Source organism: Tachyglossus aculeatus, chromosome 7 (assembly GCF_015852505.1).
Source record: "Tachyglossus aculeatus isolate mTacAcu1 chromosome 7, mTacAcu1.pri, whole genome shotgun sequence".
Taxonomy (NCBI): domain Eukaryota; kingdom Metazoa; phylum Chordata; class Mammalia; order Monotremata; family Tachyglossidae; genus Tachyglossus; species Tachyglossus aculeatus.
The window spans coordinates 55,096,629-55,105,181 of NC_052072.1; the positions used below are offsets into that span (position 1 = coordinate 55,096,629).

Genomic DNA, 8,553 nt, shown 5'->3' on the forward strand with positions numbered 1-8,553 from the left:
ACTCACCTTTGTACTGCATGAACAAATGTCAGAGAAAGAACAAAATTTCACTCATGTGAATGATGGATTGTAGCTCCGTTTGGTCACTGAGCACATGGTAGAAAGCCACTCAGGGAGCCATGGGGTTGGAGGGAAAGCATCTTAGGCCAGAGTATATGTGTAAGAGGAAGACTTACATTGATGATGACAGTGTTTTTTAAGTGTTTCTTTTGTCTTGTCTTATGCTGTCCAGTCATCTCTGACCCATAGTGACTCCATGATACATCTCTCCCAGAACGCCAACTGCAATCATTCTGGTAGTGAATCCCTAGAGTTTTCCTGGTAAAAATACAGAAGTGGTTTACCATTGCCTTTTTCTGCCCAGTAAACTTGAGTCTCTGCCCTCGACTCTCTCCCAGGCTGCTGCTGCCCAGCACAGGCGAGTTTCGACTTGTAGCAGATTGCCTTCCACTCGCTAGCCACTGCCCAAGCTAGGAATGGAATAGGTAGGCCTCTGCTTGACTCTCCCTCCCACAGCCAAGACTAGTAGAGTACTGGAAATTCTTCAGGTGCAATCCTGAGTGGGGCTTAAGTGCTTACCATTTGCCAAACACTACTAAGCATTAGAATAGACACAAGATAAAGAGGTTGGAGACAATCCCTGTCCTACATGGGGCTCACAGTCTAAGTGGGAGGGACAACAGATCTTGAATTCCCCTTTTACAGATGAGGAAACTGAGGTTCAGAGGATTTTAAGTGACTTGCCCAAGATCACACAGCAGACAAGTGATAGAGCTTGGATTAGAATCCAGGTCCTCCAACACCCTGACCTGTGCTCTTACCCCTGTGCCACACTGTTTCCCAAGGGAAGAGAATGGTGCAGGGTGGATAGGTGTGTTCTCCACACTGGCAGTTCTACAAAGGTACAGGCTCCATGCAAGGTGGGGGTTCATCCCTGGTTCTTGATATTCCAATGAGCACCTGGTCCAGCCTGTATGTAAGCTCACATTTATAGCTTCTCTGGGACCACCTTATCATTTTGCTTTGTTCACAGAGAGCATGTAGGCCTGAATCCTTCAGCAACTACCTTATGAAAACCTCACTCTGTGACTCCCTTTGAGGACCCTCAAGACTGCAACTATTTTCCTCACCCAAAGGGAAAGGAAAAGTGCTAGGAGACTCTGACAGCCCCTTCAGTAATGGCATCAAGGAGATTCACAGGTTCTTGATGGTGAGGAATCATTCATTCATTCATTCAAGCATATTTATTAAGCACTTACTGTGTGCAGAGCACTGTACTAAGCGCTTGGGGAGTACAAGTCAGTAACATAAGAGACGGTCTCTGCCCAACAACGGGCTCACAGTCTAGAATTATGCACAGTTTTGATAATAAAAGTAATAATGATAATAATATTTGTAAAGTGCTTGCAATGTGCAAAAACCCTTAGAAAACACTAAGGTAGATAGAAGATAATTGGATCAAACACTGTCCAGTGTTTATAGGGAGAAAAAGATATTTACAGATGAAGAAACTGAGGCCCAGAGAAGTTAAGTGGCTTGCCCTACGTCCCACAGCAGGCAAGTGGCAGATCTGGAATTAGAACCCAGGTCCTCTGATTCTCGAGCCAGTACTCTTTCCACTATTAACTATATTGTCTTGTAAGCTCCCAAGTGCTTAGTACAGTGCTCTGCATATAGTAAGAGCTCAATAATTGCCAGTGATTGATTGATTGCTAGACCACACTGCTTCTCTAAGAAAGTTCTTAAAATAGAAAGCTCAGCCTGCACCACAGACATCCCACTTAACTTTATTACACTACGACAATTCCATATTTAGATTTCCTACACAGTTCCACTCTTATCCGTTACTTAGCTAATCCATTACTATCCCTGCTACATTTATATCCAGACCCTTTAAATGCAGAAATAGAGAAGAATAGACATAAAAACAAAAATATAATTCAATTGAAGAATTAAAATAAAGATTGAGCAACTTTCACTATTCATACCCAATGACCTTCACTTTAATTCTACCCTCTGCTACAATGCCAAAGCTACGTCACCATTTCTCTTGTGTTATACTACAGGTTTATTGCTTAGCAAGTGTACTTTATTCTAAGTAGCAGCTCTATTGTGCAGTGTAGATGTGGTTTATAAAATTAGGGATTATTCATTTTGCAGAGTCGCTGTGGTTTGGGATTGGGATCCTTTTGAGAATAGTGTGTTTTTAAGCTTTGGTTACCAAGACTACAGATCCAGAAACTGGTAGCCCATAAGGAGGTGACTGTGTGGTCACCTAATCTTCCCTTACAGAGGCGTTCCAGTGCCTTAGGCCTTGTGTTACCCAATAGATAAGCTTTCCAGTCAAAGCTATTGTAATTTAAGGTATCCAGCAAGGCTGCTCTCTGATGCAGGCTAAGGGTGATTTGTGACTCTGGAAACTTCATTTTGCAGCGTGGGTGTTTCTTGAGACCCTCTGGCCTCCAGTTTATGCCCTGTCTGCTTCTCAATTATTTCTCAAGAGAAAACCAAGGAGATAAAGTGGCTGGGTCACTGTCCTCCAGCAAAACTCTGTTTCCCCTATTAACAAACTCTTAGTCACCAATCAGGATGACTCAGAGTCCTCTCACTCCCCCTAAACCCACCAGTATCCAAATGGCAGGAAAACCATGCAGATTTCTGAATTGGTCTCACTAAGCTTTATTCCTATGCCCATAGGAAAGCCTGAGGTATTAGGTTGGTCAACAAGGCACTCCACTATTCACAAGCGGGATGGAGAAAGATGTCTGACATCTTATACCAAAGGTGCTATTTCACAATAACCAAAATTTTCAGGGTATTTAAAGGCTGTCAAAAGATAAGACTGAGTAGTAGTCTGTTGTGAAACAACAGCAGCAGAAAGAAAGCAGTCAGGGGTTGCTCTTCCTCAAGGAAGGTCAGGAGACCATGGTGTTGTTGACCCTGTAAGGGGCAAACTCATCAGCATGACATAGGGCAATCCTTACCTGAACATAATGTGGCATTGAGTGAAAGTCACGTGGGTTGGATCTCACCATCAATAGCTTCATAACCAAAAAATAATAAAGGTGGCATTTGTGAATCATTTACTTTATACCAAGCACTGGGTAGGTACAAGATAATCAGGCTATATTTAGTCTCTTTCCCACAGAGGGCTCACAGTCTAAGAGGGAGGGTGAATGGATGTTGAATTGACACTTTACAGATGAGGAAACTGAGGCACAGAAGTTTTGGAGTTTGCCCAATGGAAATGGTGGGGCCAGAATTAGAACCCAGGTCCTCTGACATCCAGGTCTAAGCTCTATCCACAAAGCCATGTTGCTCCTCAATAGCATGAGCTTCAAATAAGCAGAAGGCTCTCTAACTCTTTCCCTCTCTGTCTCTCTCAGTTTCTGTAATCATGCCTACCACCTAACCTACCTAATGTCAAAACTTCAAAGCAGACTCTAGCACCTATCCCTATAGTTACATGCTTCAGAATTTCACATAACGTTTTCAGTATGTTGCCCTTCATATCAATTCTACATCCCCCAGGTGACATTTAAACCCTTCCATTGCATCTTAGCTACATTAGTGACAGTGAAACACATATTGTTTCAAGTTCTGGCAAAGGTTTGTGTTGGCAGTTTCCTTTAGCAAAGCTATAGTTTATGGTGTAAAACCATTGTGCTTGACCAGTCTCCCAAGGCAGGAGGAAGTAAGCAGAGAATCATCTAGACATATTAGCATTTTCAATCTTTAGGTTAAAACTCCCCCATTTCCTACTGATGAAACTCCTCTCCCAAGATTTTCCATCCCATTGGCTGCTCTCCTGCAAACGAGATGCATTTGAAAGATCTATGGGGGTTCAGTTCCTAGTTTGCCAAAAGGAAAAGGTTTCTGAATGGTTTCATGGATTTCCACAGAGCCCTAGTGGGGCCTTAAAAATGTGCAAGAGTTTAGTGTCTTAGGCGGCCTCTGTTTCCTTCTTATTGCCAAGTCTAGGGATTGTGCAGCTTTGTGCAAGCTGTTGGAAACCTGCCACTCTGCTTTTCTGATATTCTGATGCTGACTCCAGTTGGAAATGTAACACAAGAGAGAACCTCAGGAGGAAATTGGTTGTGGCATGTTTCAATCTATGCTCCTTCCACACATGGCAAGTCTGGGTCTGATTGTGGGCCTGAAGCAATCAGGGATTAAGCCCATGGAAAAGACACTAGCTCAAAAGGCAGTAGTGAAGGTGTCACTCATTTTAACTAATAATAATGATCGTGGCATTTCTTATGGTGTTTGTTCATTCATTCATTCAATCATATTTATTGAGCAATTACTATGTGCAAAGCACTGTACTAAGTGCTTGGGAGAGTAGATTACAACAGTAAACAGACACATTCCCTGCACACAATAAGCTTACAGCCTAGAGTAAAGTATGAGATGAAGTGAAGAGTTTACTTACAGATTTAATAGCAGGAGGAATCCTTTTCCAAAGATATTGCATCTTTTCCAAAGATACCTTGGACTATTGTCCAAGGCTTACATTTACTAGGCTCTGTACTAAGCGCTGGAGTAGATGTAAGCTAATTGGGTTGGACACGGTCCATGACCCACATGAGGCTAACAGCTTTATTCCCAATTTTACAGATGAGGTAACTGAGGCACATAGAAGTTAAGTGACTTGCCCAAGGTCACTCAGAAGATAAGTGGCGAAGTCAGGATTAGATCCCAGGTTCTTCTGACTCCCAAGCCCATGCTCTGTCTATCAGGCCATTCTGCTTCTCAAGGGATTACTATAGGCCAAGCACTGTACTAAGTGCTGGGGTACATACGTATCTCTTTACTTCTCTGTGACTCAGTTCCCTCATCTGCAGATGGGGATTCAATACCAGTTCTCCCTCATACTCAGACCGTGAGCCTCATATGGGACTTGATTATCTTGTATCTGCCCCAGCACTTAGTACAATGCTTGCATATAGTAAGCATTCAACAAAACACAAAATTATTATACAAGATAAACAGGTCGACACCATCCCTGTCTCACATTCATTCATTCAATCATATTTATTGAGCACTTACTGTGTGCAGAACACTGTACTAAGCGCTTGGGAAGTACAAGTCGGCAACATATAGAGACGGTCCCTACCCAACAATGGGCTCACAGTCTAGAAGGGGAATTAGGATTAAATCTGCATTTTTCTGATGAGGAAACTGAAGCACAGACTTGCCCAGGATCACACCAAGTGCTTAGTACAATGCTCTGCACACAGTAAGTGCTCAATAAATATGATTGAATGGATGAATGAATCATACAGGAGGTAAGTGGAGGTGTCAGGATTAGAACCTCTGATACCCTGGCCCAAGCTCTTTCCACTAGGCCACACTGCTACTCTACATGTCCTGTTAACCAGGGAGTCACTAGCCCCAACAGAACAGGGAATTATTTAATTTTCTCTTTCCAGTCAGGTAGATTTATTGGTCTAGACTGAGCACATAGATTGAAGGCACATTTTATTCTGAAGGAATATAAAAATGGGACAACCACTAAACTTTACACCTCCCAATCATTCTTAAATATATTGTTAGAGCACCTACCATGTGTGGCATTCTGTACCAAGTCCTAGGGGAATGGAAGCCAAAGACACACTTACTCCTTTGGAGCGCTTGCATCTGAATGGGTAACACAACCAGATGTAATTTACTTTGTACCAGGCTCTGTACAGTGGGATAGATACAAGCTAATCAGGTTGGACACAATCCCTGTCCCACATGGGCTCAAAGTCTCAATCCCCATTTTACAGATGAGGTAACTGAGGCACAGAGCAGGTAAGTGACTTGTCCAAAATCACACTGAAGACAGCTGGCAGAGCTGAGATTAGAACCCAGGTCCTCTGATTCCCAGGCCTGTGCTCTTTTCACTTGGCCACATGGCTTCTCATCTAATTAACATGAAAATAGATGGTAATTGTACCAGCATCCACCTAAGCCAATCAAATGATCATCTCCAAACAGTTTTAACACCCAGCATGTGTCCTAACATACCAAAGTCAGCAATGTGCACCCCAGCCAGGACAGGGTAAACATTTGAGAAGCCCTTATAGGGCAATCTGAATGATGAGTGAAAGTAAATGGACATTTATGGTCACTAAGCAAATGGACGGTAATGGTTACTTTTACTAAGGGTAATCAAGACACATGCATAACATAGTTTTATAAAATATCAGGGCATTTTCCACCAAGATTCTTTTCAGTTCATGCAACTAAATTAGGGAATAGGGAAACTGAAATAATGTCTCTCACTGAGGCCCAGCTACAGTGAAATGACTTGAGTCAGAAAACATGAAACTGTATGATAAAGATGCAAATATAGAATTTTTAAGCCCAAGATTTTGAAGGAGATGCTCTAGTTTACTAGAAAATGTTATTCAAATGAGACAATATTCAAATCTTGGCCCATCAAACTGTTGCTTCATTTTCACTAGAGCTTTACAACCAAATGGGGGATGATTTTTGAGTTTACAAATCGTCTTGCAGTTAAAACCAGTGGCAGGTTTATCTATAGGCCAACTGAGCTCTGACAGAGGTCAGCAGTCAGTTTACAGTTCTTAGAGTTAGTCTAATCAGCGCTTAGGACAGTGCTGAGTACATAGTAAGTGCTTAACAAATGTTATTATTATTATTATTATTATATTCCCAGGGGCCACAATACCAAGGGGAGACAGAGAAAGTCCTGTGCTTATCTTACTGTTCCTGTGACATAAAAGGCAATAACTTTATTAAACTCTAGCTTGGAACAAGTTCACCTTCTCTTAAAAATGGTCTCAGTGAACTTCAGCTGACTCAGATGAATCTGCTCCACAGAAACTCTTTGTTATCTACAGGAGTTGGGCATCTTGCTTTTCCTAACAGAAATCTGAAGTTCCACCTGGAAACAGTTCCATTCTTCCAAAATGCTTAAATGTCTTTATAATGATGGTGTCTGTTAAGCGCTTACTAGATGCCATGCTATTGCTTTCCCTATGGTGGTCCTGGAGCTACCTATTGATCTTGAGGTGCCTATGGAATATCCATGTAGAGATGTTCTGGAGGCAGAAAAAAGGTAAGATTACAGAAAAGGAGGAAGGTCAAAGATAGTGAGGTAGTTTTTTTATGGTATTTGTTAAGCACTACCTAAATGTGCCAGGCACTGTACTAAGCACTGGGGGAGATACAAGCTAATCAAGTTGGACACAGTCCCTATTCCACTTGGGGCTCAGAGGCAGAGTCAGTCTCCATTTTACAGATGAGGTAACTGAAGAACAGAGCAGTTAAGTGACTTGCCCAAGGTCACAGAGCAGAGAAGTGGCGGAGCTGGGATTAAAACCCCATGTTCTTTGACTCCCAGGCCCACACTTTTCCACTAGGCCACAGTGCTTCTCTGATGCCGAATGGTGGAGAAATATTTTGAAAATAGGAAAGCTGCTGGGAGTCAGAAGGATCTGGGCTCTAATTCCAGCTCTGCCACTTGTCTGCCGTGTGACTTTTGGGCAAGTCACTTAACTTCTCTGTGCCTCGGTTATTTCAAATGTAAAATGGGTATTCAGAGTGTGAGCCCCATGTGGGACATGAACTGTGTCCAACCTGATTACCTTGTATCTACTCCAGCACACAGCAGATGCTTCACAAATACCACAAAAAGAAGTCAGGGTGACCTGATTGGGGAATCATCCACGTAGAAATGGTAGTTGAGGTGAAAAGAAGTGGTAGTTCAAGTCATGGGAGTAGATGAATTCCCCGAAGGAGTGAAGGTAAATTGAGTAGAAAAGAGGACCAGAATAGATCTCTGAGGGACATTCAAAGTTACTAAGGTGGACACAAGGGAAGAGCTGGCAAAAGAGACTAAAATGGGTCATCCAGAGGGTGAGAGAAGAATGAGGAAAACAGTTGCCCAAGTTATTAATCAATCAATCAATCAATCAATCATATTTATTCAGCGCTTACTGTGTGCAGAGCACTGTACTAAGTGCTTGGGAAGCACAAGTTGGCAACACATAGAGACGGTCCCTACCCAACAGTGGGCTCACAGTCTAGAAGGGGGAGACAGAGAACAAAACAAAGCATATTAACAAAATAAAATAAATAGAATAGATATGTACAAGTAAAATAAATAAATAGAGTAATAAATACGTACAAACATATATACATATATACAGGTGCTGTGGGGAAGGGAAGGAGGTAAGGCGGGGGGGATGGAGGGGGGAGGGGGAGAGGCCCAACAGTGGGCTCACAGTCTAGAAGGGGGAGACAGAGAACAAAACAAAGCATATTAACAAAATAAAATAAATAGAATAGATATGTACAAGTAAAATAAATAAATAGAGTAATAAATACGTACAAACATATATACATATATACAGGTGCTGTGGGGAAGGGAAGGAGGTAAGGCGGGGGGGATGGAGGGGGGAGGGGGAGAGGAAGGTGGGGGCTCAGTCTGGGAAGGCCTCCTGGAGGAGGTGAGCTCTCAGTAGGGCCTTGAAGGGAGGAAGAGAGCTAGCTTGGCGGATGTGGGGAGGGAGGGCATTCCAGGCCAGGGGGTTGACGTTG

At 42.7% G+C, this 8,553-nt stretch overlaps 1 non-coding gene across 1 annotated transcript; it reads right to left on the reverse strand.

Annotated features, from left to right (window-relative positions):
- Positions 1–428: 428 nt before the first annotated feature.
- LOC119931195 lies at positions 429–566 on the reverse strand. Its single transcript, XR_005452051.1, has one exon. It is a non-coding gene; the product is annotated as a small nucleolar RNA SNORA7 (small nucleolar RNA).
- Between the last annotated feature and the right edge of the window lie 7,987 nt (positions 567–8,553).